The following is a 25,136-nucleotide window of genomic DNA, read 5'->3' as shown; positions in this document are numbered from 1 at the left end:
ACTAGGCTACCCTGCCTCCTCTACACTCTAACCACTAGGCTACCCTGCCTCCTCTACACTCTAACCACTACCCTGCCTCCTCTACACTCTAACCACTAGGCTACCCTGCCGCCTCTACACTCTAACCACTAGGCTACCCTGCCACCTCTACACTCTAACCACTAGGCTACCCTGCCCCCTCTACACTCTAACCACTAGGCTACCCTGCCTCCTCTACACTCTAACCACTAGGCTACCCTGCCTCCTCTACACTCTAACCACTAGGCTACCCTGCCGCCTCTACACTCTAACCACTAGGCTACCCTGCCTCCTCTACACTCTAACCACTACCCTGCCTCCTCTACACTCTAACCACTAGGCTACCCTGCCGCCTCTACACTCTAACCACTAGGCTACCCTGCCTCCTCTACACTCTAACCACTAGGCTACCCTGCCGCCTCTACACTCTAACCACTAGGCTACCCTGCCGCCTCTACACTCTAACCACTAGACTACCCTGACATTCTAAAGTAGGCAAATAATTAGTAAGAAAAACCTTTTCTCATTATTTTGATGAAATCAACCAGATTGACTTTAGATGCAGTATAACGTTAGTTACCTAGCGAAGATTGAGGAGAGGCAACCAGATTGACTTTAGGTACAGTATAACGTTAGTTACCTAGCCTATGATACAGTGCATTCGGGAAATATTCAGACCCCTTGACTTTTTCCACATTTTATGTTAATATTATATATTTAATCCATTTTCAAATAAGACTATCAGCAATCTACACACAAGACCTCATAATGACATAAACAGGCACCTAAAGACTCTCAGACCAGAAACAAGATTCTCTGGTCTGATGAAACCAAGATTGAACTCTTTGGTCTGAATGCTAAGCGCCATGTCTGGAGGAAACCTGGCACCATCCCTACGGTGAAGCATGGTGGTGGCAGCATCATGCTGTGGGGATGTTTTTCAGTGGCAGGGGCTGGGAGACTAGTCAGGATTGAGGCAAAGATGAACAGAGCAAAGATGAAGTGAGCAAAGTACAGAGATCCTTGATCCACAGCGCTCAGGACCTCGACTGGGACGAAGGTTCACCTTCCAACAGGACAACGACCCTAAGCACCAAGGCAACGCAGGAGTGGCTTCGGTACAAGCCTCCGAATGTCCTCGAGTGGCTCAGCCAGAGGCTGGACTTGAACCCGATCTAAACATCTCTGGAGAGACCTGAAAATAGCTGTGCAGCGACGCTCCCCATCCAACCTGACAGAGCTTGAGAGGATCTTCAGAGAAGAATGGGAGAAACTCCCCAGATACAGGTGTGCCAAGCTTGTAGCGTCATACCCAAGAAGACCCGAGGCTGTAATCACTGCCAAAGGTGCTTCAACAAAGTACTAAGTAAAGGGTCTGAATAATTATGTAAATGTGATATATATATATATATATATATTTTTTTTCTTCTAAAAACCTCTTTTTGCTTTGTCATTATGGGGTATTAAATGATTTGATCAATTTCATGGTCCCGGACCAAGCTTCGGCCCACGGACCCTTGTGGTCCCGGACCAGGCTTCGGCCCACGGACCCTTGTGGTCCCGGACCAGGCTTCGGCCCACGGACCCTTGTGGTCCCGGACCAGGCTTCGGCCCACGGACCCTTGTGGTCCCGGACCAGGCTTCGGCCCACGGACCCTTGTGGTCCCGGACCAGGCTTCGGCCCACGGACCCTTGTGGTCCCGGACCAGGCTTCGGCCCACGGACCCTTGTGGTCCCGGACCAAGCTTCGGCCCACGGACCCTTGTGGTCCCGGCCAAGCACACGTGAAGCCATAGCCTGTTGTTCCTGGCTGGGATAGACTGTAGCTGGGAGGGTGTTGTTCCTGGCTGGGATAGACTAGCTGGGATAGACTGTAGCTGGGAGGATCTTGCTCCTGGCTGGGATAGACTATAGCTGGGAGGATCTTGTTCCTGGCTGGGATAGACTGTTTTGGGTGCTATATAGTGCCCTATATAGGGAAAAGGGTGCTGTTTGGGATGCTAGCTGTGTTTGTCGGCCTCTTGGTGACCCATCCCATACAACAGCTGCTTAGCATCACTAGGAGGCCTGTGGAGCCCGGTCAGTCCTCGTCCTGAGCCTGCAGCCTCTCCCCCACACACACTGCAGCACTTAAAGACTCTTCAAATGCTGCACAGAGCCCAGGTCAAAGGCTAAACGCCATCAGATTCCATCTCCCCTTCTCTCCATATACAGTATGACAGCTGATGTCTGCTTGGGAGTGCTTTGAGTTCACTGGTATGTAACAGACTAGATCGGGGGGGGTAAACTACACCTGTAACAGACTAGACCAGGGGGGGTAAACTACACCTGTAACAGACTAGACCGGGGGGGTAAACTACACCTGTAACAGACTAGACCGGGGGGGGGGGGGGGGGGTAAACTACACCTGTTACAGACTAGACCAGTGGGGGTAAACTAGATCGGGGGGGGGGGGGGGGGTAAACTACACCTGTAACAGACTAGACCAGGGGGGAGGGGGGTAAACTACACCTGTAACAGACTAGACCAGGGGAGGGGGGTAAACTACACCTGTAACAGACTAGACCAGGGGGGGTAATCTACACCTGTAACAGACTAGACCGGGGGGGGGGGGGGGGGTAAACTACACCTGTAACAGACTAGACCGGGGGGGGGGGGGGGGTAAACTACACCTGTAACAGACTAGACCGGGGGGGGGGGGGGGTAAACTACACCTGTAACTTTGATGTATGGATAGAAAATGTAGTGGCTAAGCTGCAACAACAGGCTCTGGCTTCACGTGTGCTTTGCTAGGACCACAAGGGTCCGTGGGCCGAAGCCTGGTCCGGGACCACAAGGGTCCGTGGGCCGAAGCCTGGCCCGGGACCACAAGGGTCCGTGGGCCGAAGCCTGGCCCGGGACCACAAGGGTCCGTGGGCCGAAGCCTGGCCGGGACCACAAGGGTCCGTGGGCCGAAGCCTGGCCCGGGACCACAAGGGTCCGTGGGCCGAAGCCTGGCCCGGGACCACAAGGGTCCGTGGGCCGAAGCCTGGCCCGGGACCACAAGGGTCCGTGTGCCGAAGCCTGGCCCGGGACCACAAGGGTCCGTGGGCCGAAGCCTGGCCCGGGACCACAAGGGTCCGTGGGCCGAAGCCTGGCCGGGACCACAAGGTCCGCAGTCTGCAGTTTGGAGCTGAGCCTGTGACTCTGAGCCAAATGAGTTTCCAGAGACGTGTTCCTCAGCTCATCAGATATACAGTATCAGTCTCCTCTCCTGTAGATGGTCGTTCTGTTCCTCATCAGATACAGTATCAGTCTCCTCTCCTGTTGATGGTCGTTCTGTTCCTCATCAGATACAGTATCAGTCTCCTCTCCTGTTGATGGTCGTTCTGTTCCTCATCAGATATACAGTATCAGTCTCCTCTCCTGTAGATGGTCGTTCTGTTCCTCATCAGATACAGTATCAGTCTCCTCTCCTGTTGATGGTCGTTCTGTTCCTCATCAGATACAGTATCAGTCTCCTCTCCTGTTGATTGACGTTCTGTTCCTCAGCTCATCAGATACAGTATCAGTCTCCTCTGCTGTAGATGGACGTTCTGTTATGTGTTTCTCATCAGATACAGTATCAGTCTCCTCTCCTGTAGATGGACGTTCTGTTCCTCATCAGATACAGTATCAGTCTCCTCTCCTGTAGATGGACGTTCTGTTCCTCAGCTCATCAGATACAGTATCAGTCTCCTCTCCTGTTGGTCGTTCTGTTCCTCATCAGATACAGTATCAGTCTCCTCTCCTGTAGATGTACGTTCTGTTCCTCATCAGATACAGTATCAGTCTCCTCTCCTGTTGATGGATGTTCTGTTCCTCATCAGATACAGTATCAGTCTCCTCTCCTGTTGATGATCGTTCTGTTCCTCATCAGATACAGTATCAGTCTCCTCTCCTGTAGATGGATGTCTGTTCCTCAGCTCATCAGATACAGTATCAGTCTCCTCTCCTGTAGATGGACGTTCTGTTCCTCAGCTCATCAGATACAGTATCAGTCTCCTCTCCTGTTGGTCGTTCTGTTCCTCATCAGATACAGTATCAGTCTCCTCTCCTGTAGATGTACGTTCTGTTCCTCATCAGATACAGTATCAGTCTCCTCTCCTGTTGATGGATGTTCTGTTCCTCATCAGATACAGTATCAGTCTCCTCTCCTGTTGATGGTTGTTCTGTTCCTCATCAGATACAGTATCAGTCTCCTCTCCTGTTGATGGATGTTCTGTTCCTCATCAGATACAGTATCAGTCTCCTCTCCTGTAGATGTACGTTCTGTTCCTCATCAGATACAGTATCAGTCTCCTCTCCTGTAGATGTACGTTCTGTTCCTCATCAGATACAGTATCAGTCTCCTCTCCTGTTGATGGTTGTTCTGTTCCTCATCAGATACAGTATTAGTCTCCTCTCCTGTAGATGGTCGTTCTGTTCCTCATCAGATACAGTATCAGTCTCCTCTCCTGTTGATGGTCGTTCTGTTCCTCATCAGATACAGTATCAGTCTCCTCTCCTGTTGATTGACGTTCTGTTCCTCAGCTCATCAGATACAGTATCAGTCTCCTCTGCTGTAGATGGACGTTCTGTTATGTGTTTCTCATCAGATACAGTATCAGTCTCCTCTCCTGTAGATGGACGTTCTGTTCCTCATCAGATACAGTATCAGTCTCCTCTCCTGTAGATGGACGTTCTGTTCCTCAGCTCATCAGATACAGTATCAATCTCCTCTCCTGTTGGTCGTTCTGTTCCTCATCAGATACAGTATCAGTCTCCTCTCCTGTAGATGTACGTTCTGTTCCTCATCAGATACAGTATCAGTCTCCTCTCCTGTTGATGGATGTTCTGTTCCTCATCAGATACAGTATCAGTCTCCTCTCCTGTTGATGATCGTTCTGTTCCTCATCAGATACAGTATCAGTCTCCTCTCCTGTAGATGGATGTCTGTTCCTCAGCTCATCAGATACAGTATCAGTCTCCTCTCCTGTAGATGGACGTTCTGTTCCTCAGCTCATCAGATACAGTATCAGTCTCCTCTCCTGTTGGTCGTTCTGTTCCTCATCAGATACAGTATCAGTCTCCTCTCCTGTAGATGTACGTTCTGTTCCTCATCAGATACAGTATCAGTCTCCTCTCCTGTTGATGGATGTTCTGTTCCTCATCAGATACAGTGTCAGTCTCCTCTCCTGTAGATGTACGTTCTGTTCCTCATCAGATACAGTATCAGTCTCCTCTCCTGTAGATGTATGTACGTTCTGTTCCTCATCAGATACAGTATCAGTCTCCTCTCCTGTTGATGGATGTTCTGTTCCTCATCAGATACAGTATCAGTCTCCTCTCCTGTAGATGGACGTTCTGTTCCTCATCAGATACAGTATCAGTCTCCTCTCCTGTAGATGGACGTTCTGTTCCTCATCAGATACAGTATCAGTCTCCTCTCCTGTAGATGGACGTTCTGTTCCTCATCAGATACAGTATCAGTCTCCTCTCCTGTTGATGGACGTTCTGTTCCTCATCAGATACTGTATCAGTCTCCTCTCCTGTTGATGGTCGTTCTGTTCCTCATCAGATACAGTATCAGTCTCCTCTCCTGTTGATGGACGTTCTGTTCCTCAGCTCATCAGATACAGTATCAGTCTCCTCTCCTGTAGATGGATGTCTGTTTCTCAGCTCATCAGATACAGTATCAGTCTCCTCCTGTTGATGGTCGTTCTGTTCCTCATCAGATACAGTATCATTCTCCTCTGCTGTAGATGGACGTTCTGTTATGTGTTTCTCATCAGATATACAGTATCAGTCTCCTCTGCTGTAGATGGACGTTCTGTTATGTGTTTCTCATCAGATATACAGTATCAGTCTCCTCTCCTGTAGATGGACGTTCTGTTCCTCATCAGATACAGTATCAGTCTCCTCTCCTGTAGATGGATGTCTGTTCCTCAGCTCATCAGATACAGTATCAGTCTCCTCTCCTGTAGATGGATGTCTGTTTCTCAGCTCATCAGATACAGTATCAGTCTCCTCCTGTTGATGGTCGTTCTGTTCCTCATCAGATACAGTATCATTCTCCTCTGCTGTAGATGGACGTTCTGTTATGTGTTTCTCATCAGATATACAGTATCATTCTCCTCTCCTGTAGATGGACGTTCTGTTCCTCATCAGATACAGTATCAGTCTCCTCTCCTGTAGATGGATGTCTGTTCCTCAGCTCATCAGATACAGTATCAGTCTCCTCTCCTGTAGATGGATGTCTGTTTCTCAGCTCATCAGATACAGTATCAGTCTCCTCCTGTTGATGGTCGTTCTGTTCCTCATCAGATACAGTATCATTCTCCTCTGCTGTAGATGGACGTTCTGTTATGTGTTTCTCATCAGATATACAGTATCAGTCTCCTCTCCTGTAGATGGACGTTCTGTTCCTCATCAGATACAGTATCAGTCTCCTCTCCTGTAGATGGATGTCTGTTCCTCAGCTCATCAGATACAGTATCAGTCTCCTCTCCTGTAGATGGATGTCTGTTTCTCAGCTCATCAGATACAGTATCAGTCTCCTCCTGTTGATGGTCGTTCTGTTCCTCATCAGATACAGTATCAGTCTCCTCTCCTGTTGATGGTCGTTCTGTTCCTCATCAGATACAGTATCAGTCTCCTCTCCTGTTGATGGTCGTTCTGTTCCTCATCAGATACAGTATCAGTCTCCTCCTGTTGATGGTCGTTCTGTTCCTCATCAGATACAGTATCAGTCTCCTCTCCTGTTGATGGTCGTTCTGTTCCTCATCAGATACAGTATCAGTCTCCTCTCCTGTTGATGGTCGTTCTGTTCCTCATCAGATACAGTATCAGTCTCCTCTCCTGTTGATGGTCGTTCTGTTCCTCATCAGATACAGTATCAGTCTCCTCTCCTGTTGATGGTCGTTCTGTTCCTCATCAGATACAGTATCAGTCTCCTCTCCTGTTGATGGTCGTTCTGTTCCTCATCAGATACAGTATCAGTCTCCTCTCCTGTTGATGGTCGTTCTGTTCCTCATCAGATACAGTATCAGTCTCCTCTCCTGTTGATGGTCGTTCTGTTCCTCATCAGATACAGTATCAGTCTCCTCTCCTGTAGATGGTCGTTCTGTTCCTCATCAGATACAGTATCAGTCTCCTCTCCTGTTGATGGTTGTTCTGTTCCTCATCAGATACAGTATCAGTCTCCTCCTGTTGATGGTCGTTCTGTTCCTCATCAGATACAGTATCAGTCTCCTCTCCTGTTGATGGTCGTTCTGTTCCTCATCAGATACAGTATCAGTCTCCTCTCCTGTTGATGGTCGTTCTGTTCCTCATCAGATACAGTATCAGTCTCCTCTCCTGTTGATGGTCGTTCTGTTCCTCATCAGATACAGTATCAGTCTCCTCCTGTTGATGGTCGTTCTGTTCCTCATCAGATACAGTATCAGTCTCCTCCTGTTGATGGTCGTTCTGTTCTCAGAACATGAGCCGTTAGTTTCCAAATGTTGTCTTGCAGTTTGACCCGGTTTGCGTTAGAATGTTTTCTCAGTCGTGACTCACGCAGACACTCGCATTCAGATTTCGTTGCGAACTGCAATCATGGATGGAGTGATTCTTCACTCGTGTGTGTGTGTGTGTGTGTGTGTGTGTGTGTGTGTGTGTGTGTGTGTGTGTGTGTGTGTGAGACAGCTCCGTACTGTACATAATAGACTGTGTGTGACAGCTCCGTACTGTACATAATAGACAGTGCACCACATGGAGAGTAGGAGTGCTGACAGCAGCCTGGAGCGATGGATCCAGTGGGAGGAGAATCGGTCCGCAAGTAATATGGAGGGGGGGAAGGAGATGGAAAGAGAGGGATGGAGGAAGAAGGAAAGAGACTGAAAGAGAGCAGATGTAGGTGTCTACACGACTGGTGCCAAGCTGAGGCCCGTCCAGTCTGTTTCTGTGTCTACACGACTGGTGCCAAGCTGAGGCCCGTCCAGTCTGTTTCTGTGTCTTCACGACTGGTGCCAAGCTGAGGCCCGTCCAGTCTGTTTCTGTGTCTACACGACTGGTGCCAAGCTGAGGCCCGTCCAGTCTGTTTCTGTGTCTACACGTCTGGTGCCAAGCTGAGGCCCGTCCAGTCTGTTTCTGTGTTTACACGACTGGTGCCAAGCTGAGGCCCGTCCAGTCTGTTTCTGTGTCTACACGACTGGTGCCAAGCTGAGGCCCGTCCAGTCTGTTTCTGTGTCTACACGACTGGTGCCAAGCTGAGGCCCGTCCAGTCTGTTTCTGTGTCTTCACGACTGGTGCCAAGCTGAGGCCCGTCCAGTCTGTTTCTGTGTCTTCATGACACCCACACTGCACGACTGGTGTCTCGCGTCCTCTGCAACAGAGTGGTGAGACTGGTGTCTCACGTCCTCTGCAACAGAGTGGTGAGACTGGTGTCTCACGTCCTCTGCAACAGAGTGGTGAGACTGGTGTCTCACGTCCTCTGCAACAGAGTGGTGAGACTGGTGTCTCACGTCCTCTACAACAGAGTGGTGAGACTGGCGTCTCACATCCTCTACAACAGAGTGATATATCTACCCCAGAGAGGGACGAGTCCTGTTGTCTACCCCAGAGAGGGACGAGTCCTGTTGTTTGCCCCAGAGAGGGACGAGTCCTGTTGTCTACCCCAGAGAGGGACGAGTCCTGTTGTCCTATTCTGCCATCTCTCTAATCATGACCACGTAGGAAGTAATCAATGATTTGTAATCGATGATTGGTAATCGATGATTGGTAAACGGCTGTAACTCCTCTGATTGCAGCCTTTTCACTGCATCTTTCTCCAGTTTATTTGAAGCTCTGATTTCCTGTTTTCTCCTGCTCCTACCTGTTGCACGCACACCGTGCGTTACCATGGTATCGGTCCGTGCATTACCATGGTATCGGTTGGTTCAGTTATTTTTTGTTTTTTACGTATGACTCTGAGGATAAATGTTACAGTCCGTACAGGGCTGATGGTTCAGGAAACCTCTCTTAGCAGGCTGAATGTTACAGGGCTGATGGTTCAGGAAACCTCTCTTAGCAGGCTGAATGTTACAGGGCTGATGGTTCAGGAAACCTCTCTTAGCAGGCTGAATGTTAGTCTGTACAGGGCTGATGGTTCAGGAAACCTCTCTTAGCAGGCTGAATGTTAGTCCGTACAGGGCTGATGGTTCAGGAAACCTCTCTTAGCAGGCTGAATGTTACAGGGCTGATGGTTTAGGAAACCTCTCTTAGCAGGCTGAATGTTACAGGGCTGATGGTTTAGGAACCTCTCTTAGCAGGCTGAATGTTACAGGGCTGATGGTTCAGGAAACCTCTCTTAGCAGGCTGAATGTTACAGGGCTGATGGTTCAGGAAACCTCTCTTAGCAGGCTGAATGTTAGTCCGTACAGGGCTGATGGTTCAGGAAACCTCTCTTAGCAGGCTGAATGTTACAGGGCTGATGGTTCAGGAAACCTCTCTTAGCAGGCTGAATGTTACAGGGCTGATGGTTCGGGAAACCTCTCTTAGCAGGCTGAATGTTACAGGGCTGATGGTTCAGGAAACCTCTCTTAGCAGGCTGAATGTTAGTCCGTACAGGGCTGATGGTTTAGGAAACCTCTCTTAGCAGGCTGAATGTTAGTCCGTACAAGGCTGATGGTTCAGGAAACCTCTCTTAGCAGGCTGAATGTTAGTCCGTACAGGGCTGATGGTTTAGGAAACCTCTCTTAGCAGGCTGAATGTTAGTCCGTACAAGGCTGATGGTTCAGGAAACCTCTCTTAGCAGGCTGAATGTTAGTCCGTACAGGGCTGATGGTTTAGGAAACCTCTCTTAGCAGGCTGAATGTTAGTCCGTACAAGGCTGATGGTTCAGGAAACCTCTCTTAGCAGGCTGAATGTTAGTCCGTACAGGGCTGATGGTTCAGGAAACCTCTCTTAGCAGGCTGAATGTTACAGGGCTGATGGTTCAGGAAACCTCTCTTAGCAGGCTGAATGTTACAGGGCTGATGGTTCAGGAAAGCTCCCTGTCTTTCTGTCTGTTTTTATTCTAGTTAAAGGAAGCGGTGTGTGAAATATATCCTGTTGAGACCTATTCTTCATCCTGATCCAAATGGCTCCCTCTTCCCTTTATAGTGCACTACTTTAGACCAGAGCCCTATGGGAATAGGTCTTTATAGTGCACTACTTTAGACCAGAGCCCTATGGGAATAGGTCTTTATAGTGCACTACTTTAGACCAGAGCCCTATGGGAATAGGTCTTTATAGTGCACTACTTTAGACCAGAGCCCTATGGGAATAGGTCTTTATAGTGCACTACTTTAGACCAGAGCCCTATGGGAATAGGTCTTTATAGTGCACTACTTTAGACCAGAGCCCTATGGGAATAGGTCTTTATAGTGCACTACTTTAGACCAGAGCCCTATGGGAATAGGTCTTTATAGTGCACTACTTTAGACCAGGGTAGAATGGAGTAGGGTTCAATTTGGGAAACACGCTGGGTTTTATTCACTGCAACACGATAAACATCGAGGCCCTGAGACAAACCAGCCCCCCCTTCAGCTACATAACAGGATATATCACTATGGAGACCAGCCCCCCCCCAGCTACATAACAGGAGATATCACTATGGAGACCAGCCCCCCCCCAGCTACATAACAGGAGATATCACTATGGAGACCAGCCCCCCCCCCCCCCCCCAGCTACATAACAGGAGATATCACTATGGAGACCAGCCCCCCCAGCTACATACCAGGAGATATCACTATGGAGACCAGCCCCCCCCCCCAGCTACATAACAGGAGATATCACACTGCAGACCAGCCCCCTCCCAGCTACATACCAGGAGATATCACACTGCAGACCAGGAGTTATCACACTACAGACCAGCCCTCCCCCCAGCTACATACCAGGAGTTATCACACTACAGACCAGCCCTCCCCCCAGCTACATACCAGGAGATATCACTATGCAGACCAGCCCCCCCCCCCCCCCCCCCCCCCCCCCAGCTACATACCAGGAGATATCACACTACAGACCAGCCCTCCCCCCAGCTACAAACCAGGAGATATCACTATGCAGACCAGCCCCCCCCCAGCTACATACCAGGAGATATCACACTGCAGACCAGTCGTCGTCCCCCAGCTACATACCAGGAGTTATCACACTACAGACCAGCCACCCCCCCCCCCCCCTCCCAGCTACATACCAGGAGATATCACACTGCAGACCAGCCCCCCCCCCCCAGCTACATACCAGGAGATATCACACTGCAGACCAGTTGTCATCCCCCAGCTACATACCAGGAGTTTTCACACTACAGACCAGCCCTCCCCCAGCTACATACCAGGAGATATCACACTGCAGACCAGCCCCCCCCCCCCCCCCCCAGCTACATACCAGGAGATATCACACTGCAGACCAGCCCCCTCCCAGCTACATACCTGGAGATATCACACTGCAGACCAGGAGTTATCACACTACAGACCAGCCCTCCCCCCCAGCTACATACCAGGAGTTATCACACTACAGACCAGCCCTCCCCCCAGCTACATACCAGGAGATATCACTATGCAGACCAGCCCCCCCAGTTACATACCAGGAGATATCACACTACAGACCAGCCCTCCCCCCAGCTACATACCAGGAGATATCACTATGGAGACCATCTGCTGTAATCTCTACAGTAACCTTTAGTCTGGATCTGCTGTAATCTCTACAGTATGATCTGCTGTAATCTCTATAGTATGATCTGCTGTAATCTCTACAGTAAAAACTGCTGTAATCTACAGTAAAAACTGCTGTAATCTACAGTAAAAACTGCTGTAATCTCTACAGTAAAATCGGCTGTAATCTCTACAGTAACCTTCAGTCTGTATCTGCTGTAATCTCTACAGTAAAATCTGCTGTAATCTCTACAGTAAGATCTGCTGTAATCTCTACAGTAACCTCCAGTCTGTTGTATCTGCTGTAATCTCTACAGTAAGATCTGCTGTAATCTCTACAGTAACCTCCAGTCTGTTGTATCTGCTGTAATCTCTACAGTAAGATCTGCTGTAATCTCTACAGTAAGATCTGCTGTAATCTCTACAGTAAGATCTGCTGTAATCTCTACAGTAAGATCTGCTGTAATCTCTACAGTAACCATCAGTCTGGATCTGCTGTAATCTCTACAGTAAAATCTGCTGTAATCTCTACAGTAAAATCTGCTGTAATCTCTACAGTAAAATCTGCTGTAGTCTCTACAGTAACCTTTATTGTGAAGTCTTCCCTGAAGAGGACAATACCAGATTATGGCTGATGTTTTCAATATCTTTTAATAATCTCACATTCTTGGCACTCAAATATCCCTTTTATACCAAGCTGCTATTGTGAACAGCAGGGTGTATAAACCTCCTTCTCTCACACTTCTGGTTTCTGGATGCAGGAAATGCCAGTTAATCAGTGAGAACATTCTATCGTTCAGTGTCTTACCGCGACTTGGACAGAGACACAGCTACCTGCTAGGACTGAGACGGACAGCGCTGCCTGCCAGCTGAAGCAGGCAGATAGACCGACAAGCGTGTCTTGGCAACAGGCTGGGGGAGACGGGCTTAGCGATGAGGGCGTTAGAGGGCACAACGGCCCTGCCAGTCCTTGCCACCCCCCCAGCAGCAGTCCGTGGCATATGAGACCAGTAGAACGTCACAGGTTGTAACGTCCTGTTGTGTCACTGTGCCAGACCTCTCTCTCTCTATCTCTCTCTGCCCTCCCTGTCTCTCCAATCCCTCCCTCAGAGGTTATATTCACCAATCACCACCGTAGGTTCTCCGTGTCTCTCCCATTCAGACTACAGACCTATACTGCATGCTGGGATATGAAAGCAAACAGCGTGGGTGACCTAGCTTGGAGAAACAGGAGATGTCTCCATCTCTCTCTAATAGCTCTACTTAATCTCTTCCTCTCTCGCACTGCGGTTCCCACTGCCTCTAGCCTTTATCTCTCTCTGCAGTTCCCACTGTCTCTAGCCTTTATCTCTCTCTGCAGTTCCCACTGTCTCTAGCCTTTATCTCTCTGCAGTTCCCACTGTCTCTAGCCTTTATCTCTCTCTGCAGTTCCCACTGTCTCTAGCCTTTATCTCTCTCTGCAGTTCCCACTGTCTCTAGCCTTTATCCCTCTCTGCAGTTCCCACTGTCTTCTAGCCTTTATCTCTCTCTGCAGTTCCCACTGTCTTCTAGCCTTTATCTCTCTCTGCAGTTCCCACTGTCTCTAGCCTTTATCTCTCTCTGCAGTTCCCACTGCCTCTAGCCTTTATCTCTCTGCAGTTCCCACTGTCTCTAGTCTTTATCTCTCTGCAGTTCCCACTGTCTCTAGTCTTTATCTCTCTCTGCAGTTCCCATTGTCTCTAGTCTTTATCTCTCTGCAGTTCCCACTGTCTCTAGTCTTTATCTCTCTGCAGTTCCCACTGTCTCTAGTCTTTATCTCTCTCTGCAGTTCCCACTGTCTCTAGCCTTTATCCCTCTGCAGTTCCTACTGTCTCTAGCCTTTATCTCTCTCTGCAGTTCCCACTGTCTCTAGCCTTTATCTCTCTGCAGTTCCCACTGTCTCTAGCCTTTATCTCTCTCTGCAGTTCCCACTGTCTCTAGCCTTTATCTCTCTGCAGTTCCCACTGTCTCTAGTCTTTATCTCTCTGCAGTTCCCACTGTCTCTAGTCTTTATCTCTCTCTGCAGTTCCCACTGCCTCTAGCCTTTATCTCTCTGCAGTTCCCACTGTCTCTAGTCTTTATCTCTCTCTGCAGTTCCCACTGTCTCTAGCCTTTATCTCTCTGCAGTTCCCACTGTCTCTAGCCTTTATCTCTCTCTGCAGTTCCCACTGTCTCTAGCCTTTATCTCTCTCTGCAGTTCCCACTGTCTCTAGCCTTTATCTCTCTCTGCAGTTCCCACTGTATCTAGCCTTTATCTCTCTCTGCAGTTCCCACTGTCTCTAGCCTTTATCTCTCTCTGCAGTTCCCTCTGCCTCTAGCCTTTATCCCTCTGCAGTTCCCACTGTCTCTAGCCTTTATCTCTCTCTGCAGTTCCCACTGTCTCTAGCCTTTATCTCTCTCTGCAGTTCCCACTGTCTCTAGTCTTTATCTCTCTGCAGTTCCCACTGTCTCTAGCCTTTATCTCTCTGCAGTTCCCACTGTCTCTAGTCTTTATCTCTCTCTGCAGTTCCCACTGCCTCTAGCCTTTATCTCTCTCCAGTTCCCACTGTCTCTAGCCTTTATCTCTCTCTGCAGTTCCCACTGTCTCTAGCCTTTATCTCTCTCCAGTTCCCACTGTCTCTAGCCTTTATCTCTCTCTGCAGTTCCCTCTGCCTCTAGCCTTTATCCCTCTGCAGTTCCCACTGTCTCTAGCCTTTATCTCTCTCTGCAGTTCCCACTGTCTCTAGCCTTTATCTCTCTCTGCAGTTCCCACTGTCTCTAGTCTTTATCTCTCTGCAGTTCCCACTGTCTCTAGCCTTTATCTCTCTGCAGTTCCCACTGTCTCTAGTCTTTATCTCTCTCTGCAGTTCCCACTGCCTCTAGCCTTTATCTCTCTCCAGTTCCCACTGTCTCTAGCCTTTATCTCTCTCTGCAGTTCCCACTGTCTCTAGCCTTTATCTCTCTGCGGTTCCCACTGTCTCTAGCCTTTATCTCTCTGCAGTTCCCACTGTCTCTAGTCTTTATCTCTCTGCAGTTCCCACTGTCTCTAGCCTTTATCTCTCTCTGCAGTTCCCACTGTCTCTAGCCTTTATCTCTCTCTGCAGTTCCCACTGTCTCTAGCCTTTATCTCTCTGCGGTTCCCACTGTCTCTAGCCTTTATCTCTCTCTGCAGTTCCCACTGTCTCTAGCCTTTATCTCTCTGCAGTTCCCACTGTCTCTAGCCTTTATCTCTCTGCAGTTCCCACTGTCTCTAGCCTTTATCTCTCTCTGCAGTTCCTATTGTCTCTAGCCTTTATCATTCTGCAGTTCCCACTGTCTCTAGCCTTTATCTCTCTGCAGTTCCCACTGTCTCTGGCCTTTATCTCTCTCTGCAGTTCCCACTGTCTCTAGCCTTTATCTCTCTGCAGTTCCCACAGTCTCTAGCCTTTATCCCTCTGCAGTTCCCACTGTCTCTAGTCTTTATCTCTCTCTGCAGTTCCCACTGTCTCTAGCCTTTATCTCTCTCTGCAGTTCCCACTGTCTCTAGCCTTTATCTCTCTCTGCAGTTCCCACTGTCTCTAGCCTTTATCTCTCTCTGCAGTTCCCACTGTCTTCTAGCCTTTATCCCTCTGCAGTTCCCACTGTCTCTAGCCTTTATCTCTCTGCAGTTCCCACTGTCTCTAGCCTTTATCTCTGCAGTTCCCACTGTCTCTAGCCTTTATCTCTCTCTGCAGTTCCCACTGTCTCTAGCCTTTATCTCTCTGCAGTTCCCACTGTCTCTAGCCTTTATCTCTCTCTGCAGTTCCCACTGTCTCTAGCCTTTATCTCTCTGCAGTTCCCACTGTCTCTAGCCTTTATCTCTCTGCAGTTCCCACTGTCTCTAGCCTGTATCTCTCTGCAGTTCCCACTGCCTCTAGCCTTTATCTCTCTGCAGTTCCCACTGCCTCTAGCCTTTATCTCTCTCTGCAGTTCCCACTGTCTCTAGCCTTTATCTCTCTCTGCAGTTCCCACAGTCTCTAGTCTTTAACAGTCTCTGCAGTTCCCACTGTCTCTAGCCTTTATCTCTCTCTGCAGTTCCCACTGTCTCTAGCCTTTATCTCTCTCTGCAGTTCCCACTGTCTCTAGCCTTTAACTCTCTGCAGTTCCCACTGTCTCTAGCCTTTATCTCTCTCTGCAGTTCCCACTGTCTCTAGCCTTTAACTCTCTGCAGTTCCCACTGTCTCTAGCCTTTATCTCTCTCTGCAGTTCCCACTGCCTCTAGCCTTTCTCTCTCTGCAGTTCCCACTGTCTCTAGCCTTTATCTCTCTGCAGTTCCCACTGTCTCTAGCCTTTATCTCTCTCTGCAGTTCCCACTGTCTCTAGCCTTTATCTCTCTCTGCAGTTCCCACTGTCTCTAGCCTTTATCTCTCTCTGCAGTTCCCACTGTCTCTAGTCTTTATCCCTCTCCAGTTCCCACTGTCTCTAGCCTTTATCTCTCTCTGCAGTTCCCACTGTCTCTAGTCTTTATCTCTCTCTGCAGTTCCCACTGTCTCTAGCCTTTATCTCTCTGCAGTTCCCACTGTCTCTAGCCTTTATCTCTCTGCAGTTCCCACTGTCTCTAGCCTTTATCTCTCTCTGCAGTTCCCACTGTCTCTAGCCTTTATCTCTCTCTGCAGTTCCCACTGTCTCTAGCCTTTATCTCTCTCTGCAGTTCCCACTGTCTCTAGCCTTTATCTCTCTCTGCAGTTCCCACTGCCTCTAGCCTTTATCTCTCTGCAGTTCCCACTGCCTCTAGCCTTTATCTCTCTCTGCAGTTCCCACTGTCTCTAGTCTTTATCTCTCTCTGCAGTTCCCACTGTCTCTAGTCTTTATCTCTCTGCAGTTCCCACTGTCTCTAGCCTTTATCTCTCTCTGCAGTTCCCACTGTCTCTAGCCTTTATCTCTCTGCAGTTCCCACTGTCTCTAGCCTTTATCTCTCTCTGCAGTTCCCACTGTCTCTAGCCTTTATCTCTCTCTGCAGTTCCCACTGTCTCTAGCCTTTATCCCTCTGCAGTTCCCACTGTCTCTAGCCTTTATCTCTCTCCAGTTCCCACTGTCTCTAGCCTTTATCTCTCTCTGCAGTTCCCACTGTCTCTAGTCTTTATCTCTCTGCAGTTCCCACTGTCTCTAGCCTTTATCTCTCTGCAGTTCCCACTGTCTTCTAGCCTTTATCTCTCTCTGCAGTTCCCACTGCCTCTAGCCTTTATCTCTCTGCAGTTCCCACTGTCTCTAGTCTTTATCTCTCTCCAGTTCCCACTGTCTCTAGCCTTTCTCTCTCTGCAGTTCCCACTGTCTCTAGCCTTTATCTCTCTGCAGTTCCCACTGTCTCTGGATCTTCAGATCCATTTAATCCCAGCAGCAGCCCTGACTGGTCCGGGATCCCTGCTCTGCCTGGTCCGGGATCCCTCTCTGCCTGGTCCGGGATCCCCTCTCTGCCTGGTCCGGGGTCCCCTCTCTGCCTGGTCCGGGATCCCCTCTCTGCCTGGTCCGGGATCCCCTCTCTGCCTGGTCCGGGATCCCTGCTCTGCCTGGTCCGGGATCCCTCTCTGCCTGGTCCGGGATCCCCTCTCTGCCTGGTCCGGGATCCCCTCTCTGCCTGGTCCGGGATCCCCTCTCTGCCTGGTCCGGGATCCCCTCTCTGCCTGGTCCGGGAGCCCCTCTCTGCCTGGTCCGGGAGCCCCTCTCTGCCTGGTCCGGGTTCCCCGCTCTGCCTGGTCCGGGAGCCCCTCTCTGCCTGGTCCGGGTTCCCCGCTCTGCCTGGTCCGGGAGCCCCTCTCTGCCTGTTCCTATTTCTGTCCAGCTGTTCCAGCAGAGTAGCAGGAAGCTCTCTCATTTGTCCTAGTATGGCCTTTAACAAGCATTTTCCCTCCTTTTTTCTCTCTCTGTCTCTCTCTCCTTCCTCACCCCTCTGCCCTGGCCCCATTCCCTCTATTCAGCAGGCCAACAGATGCTATTCTTCTATTCAAATCACTTATATGGAAGTAGCGGTTCTATAGTTGTCCCTATACACAGTCTCTGGGTAGGGGGATGGGGACAGAGAGGGGGGTTGACCCCAAAATATCCCCGCCTGAAGTGCCATCACTCTTTTGTTTTGTGTATTATTTGAAAGCAGCGTGTCCCAGAAACCCCTGAGCCAACAACACCAACATGTAGCTGTCTGGGGTAGACAACACCAACATGTATCTGTCTGGGGTAGACAACACCAACATGTATCTGTCTGGGGTAGACAACACCAACATGTAGCTGTCTGGGGTAGACAACACCAACATGTAGCTGTCTGGGGTAGACAACACCAACATGTAGCTGTCTGGGGTAGACAACACCAACATGTAGCTGTCTGGGGTAGACAACACCAACATGTAGCTGTCTGGGGTAGACAACACCAACATGTATCTGTCTGGGGTAGACAACACCAACATGTAGCTGTCTGGGGTAGACAACACCAACATGTAGCTGTCTGGGGTAGACAACACCAACATGTAGCTGTCTGGGGTAGACAACACCAACATGTAGCTGTCTGGGGTAGACAACACCAACATGTAGCCGTCTGGGGTAGACAACACCAACATGTAGCTGTCTGGGGTAGACAACACCAACATGTATCTGTCTGGGGTAGACAACACCAACATGTAGCCGTCTGGGGTAGACAACACCAACATGTAGCTGTCTGGGGTAGACAACACCAACATGTAGCTGTCTGGGGTAGACAACACCAACATGTAGCCGTCTGGGGTAGACAACACCAACATGTAGCCGTCTGGGGTAGAAAACACCAACATGTAGCCGTCTGGGGTAGACAACACCAACATGTATCTGTCTGGGGTAGACAACACCAACATGTAGCCGTCTGGGGTAGACAACACCAACATGTAGCCGTCTGGGGTAGACAACACCAACATGTATCTGTCTGGGGTAGACAACACCAACATGTATCTGTCTGGGGTAGACAACACCAACATGTAGCTGTCTGGGGTAGACAACACCAACATGTAGCTGTCTGGGGTAGACAACACCAACATGTAGCTGTCTGGGTTAGACAACACGTAGCTGTCTGGGGTAGACAACACCAACATGTATCTGTCTGGGGTAGACAACACCAACATGTAGCTGTCTGGGGTAGACAACACCAACATGTAGCTGTCTGGGGTAGACAACATGTAGCTGTCTGGGGTAGACAACACCAACATGTAGCTGTCTGGGGTAGACAACACCAACATGTAGCTGTCTGGGGTAGACATCACCAACATGTATCTGTCTGGGGTAGACAACATGTAGCTGTCTGGGGTAGACAACACCAACATGTAGCTGTCTGGGGTAGACAACACCAACATGTATCTGTCTGGGGTAGACAACACCAACATGTATCTGTCTGGGGTAGACAACACCAACATGTATCTGTCTGGGGTAGACAACATGTAGCTGTCTGGGGTAGACAACACCAACATGTAGCTGTCTGGGGTAGACAACACCAACATGTATCTGTCTGGGGTAGACAACACCAACATGTAGCTGTCTGGGGTAGACAACATGTATCTGTCTGGGGTAGACAACACCAACATGTATCTGTCTGGGGTAGACAACACCAACATGTAGCTGTCTGGGGTAGACAACACCAACATGTATCTGTCTGGGGTAGACAACACCAACATGTAGCTGTCTGGGGTAGACAACACCAACATGTAGCTGTCTGGGGTAGACAACATGTAGCTGTCTGGGGTAGACAACACCAACATGTATCTGTCTGGGGTAGACAACACCAACATGTAGCTGTCTGGGGTAGACAACACCAACATGTAGCTGTCTGGGGTAGACAACACCAACATGTAGCTGTCTGGGGTAGACAACACCAACATGTAGCTGTCTGGGGTAGACACCACCAACATGTAGCTGTCTGGGGTAGACAACACCAACATGTAGCTGTCTGGGGTAGACAACACCAACATGTAGCTGTCTGGGGTAGACAACACCAACATGTAGCTGTCTGGGGTAGACAACACCAACATGTAGCTGTCTGGGGTAGACAACACCAACATGTAGCTGTCTGGGGTAGACAACACCAACATGTAGCTGTCTGGGGTAGACAACACCAACATGTAGCTGTCTGGGGTAGACAACACCAACATGTAGCTGTCTGGGGTAGACAACACCAACATGTAGCTGTCTGGGGTAGACAACACCAACATGTAGCTGTCTGGGGTAGACAACACCAACATGTATCTGTCTGGGGTAGACAACACCAACATGTAGCTGTCTGGGGTAGACAACACCAACATGTAGCTGTCTGGGGTAGACAACACCAACATGTAGCTGTCTGGGGTAGACAACACCAACATGTAGCTGTCTGGGGTAGACAACACCAACATGTAGCTGTCTGGGGTAGACAACACCAACATGTAGCTGTCTGGGGTAGACAACACCAACATGTAGCTGTCTGGGGTAGACAACACCAACATGTAGCTGTCTGGGGTAGACAACACCAACATGTAGCTGTCTGGGTTAGACAACACCAACATGTAGCTGTCTGGGGTAGACAACACCAACATGTAGCTGTCTGGGGTAGACAACACCAACATGTAGCTGTCTGGGGTAGACAACACCAACATGTAGCTGTCTGGGGTAGACAACACCAACATGTAGCTGTCTGGGGTAGACAACACCAACATGTAGCTGTCTGGGGTAGACAACACCAACATGTATCTGTCTGGGGTAGACAACACCAACATGTAGCTGTCTGGGTTAGACAACACCAACATGTAGCTGTCTGGGGTAGACAACACCAACATGTAGCTGTCTGGGGTAGACAACACCAACATGTATCTGTCTGGGGTAGACAACACCAACATGTAGCTGTCTGGGGTAGACAACACCAACATGTAGCTGTCTGGGGTAGACAACACCAACATGTAGCTGTCTGGGGTAGACAACACCAACATGTAGCTGTCTGGGGTAGACAACACCAACATGTAGCTGTCTGGGGTAGACAACACCAACATGTAGCTGTCTGGGGTAGACAACACCAACATGTAGCTGTCTGGGGTAGACAACACCAACATGTAGCTGTCTGGGGTAGACAACACCAACATGTAGCTGTCTGGGGTAGACAACACCAACATGTAGCTGTCTGGTGTAGACAACACCAACATGTAGCTGTCTGGGGTAGACAACACCAACATGTAGCTGTCTGGGGTAGACAACACCAACATGTAGCTGTCTGGGGTAGACAACACCAACATGTAGCTGTCTGGGGTAGACAACACCAACATGTATCTGTCTGGGGTAGACAACACCAACATGTAGCTGTCTGGGGTAGACAACACCAACATGTAGCTGTCTGGGGTAGACAACACCAACATGTAGCTGTCTGGGGTAGACAACACCAACATGTAGCTGTCTGGGGTAGACAACACCAACATGTAGCTGTCTGGGGTAGACAACACCAACATGTAGCTGTCTGGGGTAGACAACACCAACATGTAGCTGTCTGGGGTAGACAACACCAACATGTAGCTGTCTGGGGTAGACAACATGTAGCTTGTCTGGGGTAGACAACACCAACATGTAGCTGTCTGGGGTAGACAACACCAACATGTAGCTGTCTGGGGTAGACAACATGTAGCTTGTCTGGGGTAGACAACACCAACATGTAGCTGTCTGGGGTAGAAAACACCAACATACAGTATTTGTTTTAGAAAGCCAATCGGAGGCTGTAGTTCAGGCATGTCCCAGGACCAGTGTCTGGCAGCAGTACCTCTACATGAACAGTGTTGGGCTGTAGTTCAGGCATGTCCCAGGACCAGACCAGTGTCTGGCAGCAGTACCTCTACATGAACAGTGTTGGGCTGTAGTTCAGGCATGTCCCAGGACCAGACCAGTGTCTGGCAGCAGTACCTCTACATGAACAGTGTTGGGCTGTAGTTCAGGCATGTCCCAGGACCAGACCAGTGTCTGGCAGCAGTACCTCTACATGAACAGTGTTGGGCTGTAGTTCAGGCATGTCCCAGGACCAGACCAGTGTCTGGCAGCAGTACCTCTACATGAACAGTGTTGGGCTGTAGTTCAGGCATGTCCCAGGACCAGACCAGTGTCTGGCAGCAGTACCTCTACATGAACAGTGTTGGGCTGTAGTTCAGGCATGTCCCAGGACCAGACCAGTGTCTGGCAGCAGTACCTCTACATGAACAGTGTTGGGCTGTAGTTCAGGCATGTCCCAGGACCAGACCAGTGTCTGGCAGCAGTACCTCTACATGAACAGTGTTGGGCTGTAGTTCAGGCATGTCCCAGGACCAGACCAGTGTCTGGCAGCAGTACCTCTACATGAACAGTGTTGGGCTGTAGTTCAGGCATGTCCCAGGACCAGACCAGTGTCTGGCAGCAGTACCTCTACATGAACAGTGTTGGGCTGTAGTTCAGGCATGTCCCAGGACCAGACCAGTGTCTGGCAGCAGTACCTCTACATGAACAGTGTTGGGCTGTAGTTCAGGCATGTCCCAGGACCAGACCAGTGTCTGGCAGCAGTACCTCTACATGAACAGTGTTGGGCTGTAGTTCAGGCATGTCCCAGGACCAGACCAGTGTCTGGCAGCAGTACCTCTACATGAACAGTGTTGGGCTGTAGTTCAGGCATGTCCCAGGACCAGTGTCTGGCAGCAGTACCTCTACATGAACAGCCAGTGTTGGGTCTGTAGTTCAGGCATGTCCCGACCCCTCACCAGTAGTTAGCCTAGAAGATCAGACTGCGTGTGGTTCAGTAGTTAGCTGAGAAGATCAGACTGCGTGTGGTTCAGTAGTGAGCTGAGAAGATCAGACTGCGTGTGGTTCAGTAGTTAGCCGAGAAGATCAGACTGCGTGTGGTTCAGTAGTTAGCTGAGAAGATCAGACTGCGTGTGGTTCAGTAGTTAGCTGAGAAGATCAGACTGCGTGTGGTTCAGTAGTTAGCCGAGAAGATCAGACTGCTTGTGGTTCAGTAGTTAGCCGAGAAGATCAGACTGCGTGTGGTTCAGTAGTTAGCCGAGAAGATCAGACTGCGTGTGGTTCAGTAGTTAGCCGAGAAGATCAGACTGCGTGTGGTTCAGTAGTTAGCCGAGAAGATCAGACTGCGTGTGGTTCAGTAGTTAGCCGAGAAGATCAGACTGCGTGTGGTTCAGTAGTTAGCCGAGAAGATCAGACTGCGTGTGGTTCAGTAGTGAGCTGAGAAGATCAGACTGCGTGTGGTTCAGTAGTTAGCCGAGAAGATCAGACTGCGTGTGCTTCAGTAGTTAGCCGAGAAGATCAGACTGCGTGTGCTTCAGTAGTTAGCCGAGAAGATCAGACTGCGTGTAGTATGGAAAATGGAGTGACCTAAACCCAAACCCCCTTCCCTCTTTTTCCAGGTGACTCAGCTCTGTTGTCCAGTTTAAAAGGAGACCTTTGAAACTCTGCAGGGTTGATGTTAACACGTGTCTGTCGTCTCTCTGTGCTGCTGACAAGACTTGTAGAGTGTATTTCCCAGCCCTGGCTGCTGCTGTGTTATAGACGACCTATTGAAAACGCTTTCAGCAGTAGCTCCCGCCCCCCCCCTGTGTTCTACTGTTACCAGGGCAACGCCTTTCATAGAACCGTGTCATGTGACCCCACCGGGGGTTTGACGTCAGAGAGGAGAGGAGGCAGAGTTTGGGTGAACAGCTTTGCTCAGACATTTCAGTTAGCAGCTGTGGGGGCTTGTGAGAGAGTCTCTTCTTCTTCTTGGGTGTTGGGAAGTCGCTAGTTGTTGTCACTTCTGCCTGGTGTCTCGACGAGCCTCTTTCTCTGTTCTGTCAGCTAGATCCTCTCCTGTTGTCACTGCTGCCTGTAGCTGACACTCTGCAAACATAGGACCTGTTGGATTATGGACTGTTAACAGACCTACGTTACTACACACCAGGTGAGGTAAGATCTCTGGTCTCGTCTTTTTGTGAAACCGGTTGTTTCTGTTTTAAATGATTTGCTATATTATTTTAATCTCGGCAACACACGCTTCTCTTATGGCTTTTGCAATGTTGTGAGAGCTGCAGGATTGACCACAGGCAACAGGCGGCAGAACATTTGCATTGTGTTGGTTTGAGTAAGGAACTGTGAAGGGTTATGAAATGTTACTTTCCCATGAGTCCAGAGACTGAGGAGTTAGAATACTGTTAGAGGGGGTTAGAATACTGTTAGAGGGGGTTAGAATACTGTTAGAGGGGGTTAGAGTACTGTTGGTTAGAGGGTTGTAGAATACTGTTGGATAGAGGGGGTTAGAATACTGTTAGAGGGGGTTAGAATACTGTTAGAGGGGGTTAGAATACTGTTAGAGGGGGTTAGAATACTGTTAGAGGGGGTTAGAGTACTGTTAGAGGGGGTTAGAGTACTGTTGGTTAGAGGGTTGTAGAATACTGTTGGATAGAGGGGATTAGAATACTGTTAGAGGGGGTTAGAATACTGTTAGAGGGGGTTAGAATACTGTTAGAGGGGGTTAGAATACTGTTAGAGGGTTGTAGAATACTGTTGGTTAGAGGGGATTAGAATACTGTTGGTTAGAGGGGGTTAGAATACTGTTGGATAGAGGGGGTTAGGGTTAGAATACTGTTGGTTAGAGGGGATTAGAATACTGTTGGTTAGAGGGGGTTAGAATACTGTTGGATAGAGGGGGTTAGAATACTGTTGGATAGAGGGGGTTAGAATACTGTTGGTTAGAGGGGGTTAGAATACTGTTGGTTAGAGGGGGTTAGAATACTGTTGGTTCGAGGGAGGTTAGAATACTGTTAGAGGGTGTTAGAATACTGTTGGTTAGAGGGGGTTAGAATACTGTTGGATAGAGGGGATTAGATTACTGTTGGATAGAGGGGGTTAGAATACTGTTGGAGAGAGGGGGTTAGAATACTGTTGGATAGAGGGGGTTAGAATAATGTTGGATAGAGGGGGTTAGAATAATGTTGGATAGAGGGGGTTAGAATACTGTTGGATAGAGGGGGTTAGAATACTGTTGGATAGAGGGGGTTAGAATACTGTTGGTTAGAGGGGGTTAGAATACTGTTGGTTAGAGGGGGTTAGAATACTGTTGGTTCGAGGGAGGTTAGAATACTGTTAGAGGGTGTTAGAATACTGTTGGTTAGAGGGGGTTAGAATACTGTTGGATAGAGGGGATTAGATTACTGTTGGATAGAGGGGGTTAGAATACTGTTGGAGAGAGGGGGTTAGAATACTGTTGGATAGAGGGGGTTAGAATACTGTTGGATAGAGGGGGTTAGAATAATGTTGGATAGAGGGGGTTAGAATAATGTTGGATAGAGGGGGTTAGAATACTGTTGGATAGAGGGGGTTAGAATACTGTTGGAGAGAGGGGGTTAGGGTTAGAATACTGTTGGATAGAGGGGGTTAGAATACTGTTGGTTAGAGGGGGTTAGAATACTGTTGGATAGAAAGAGGTTAGAATACTGTTGGATAGAGGGGGTTAGAATACTGTTGGATAGAGGGGGT

The 25,136-nt window shown here is 49.3% G+C and overlaps 1 protein-coding gene across 11 annotated transcripts in view; it reads left to right on the top strand.

Annotated features, from left to right (window-relative positions):
* Positions 1 to 25,136, top strand: part of LOC139395746 (neurocalcin-delta A) — a gene marked incomplete at its 3' end in the record, with an annotated part of 76,828 nt that overhangs the window by 10,853 nt on the left and 40,839 nt on the right. The window contains 1 exon segment of one of the 11 annotated variants that reach the window (XM_071143099.1): positions 23,464 to 23,562. 11 annotated transcript variants of the gene reach the window in all.

Source organism: Oncorhynchus clarkii, unplaced genomic scaffold (genome assembly GCF_045791955.1).
Source record: "Oncorhynchus clarkii lewisi isolate Uvic-CL-2024 unplaced genomic scaffold, UVic_Ocla_1.0 unplaced_contig_12587_pilon_pilon, whole genome shotgun sequence".
NCBI classification, from domain to species: Eukaryota; Metazoa; Chordata; class Actinopteri; order Salmoniformes; family Salmonidae; genus Oncorhynchus; species Oncorhynchus clarkii.
The sequence above is the reverse complement of the archived record's forward strand: the minus strand, read 5'-3'. Positions and strand labels throughout refer to the sequence as shown.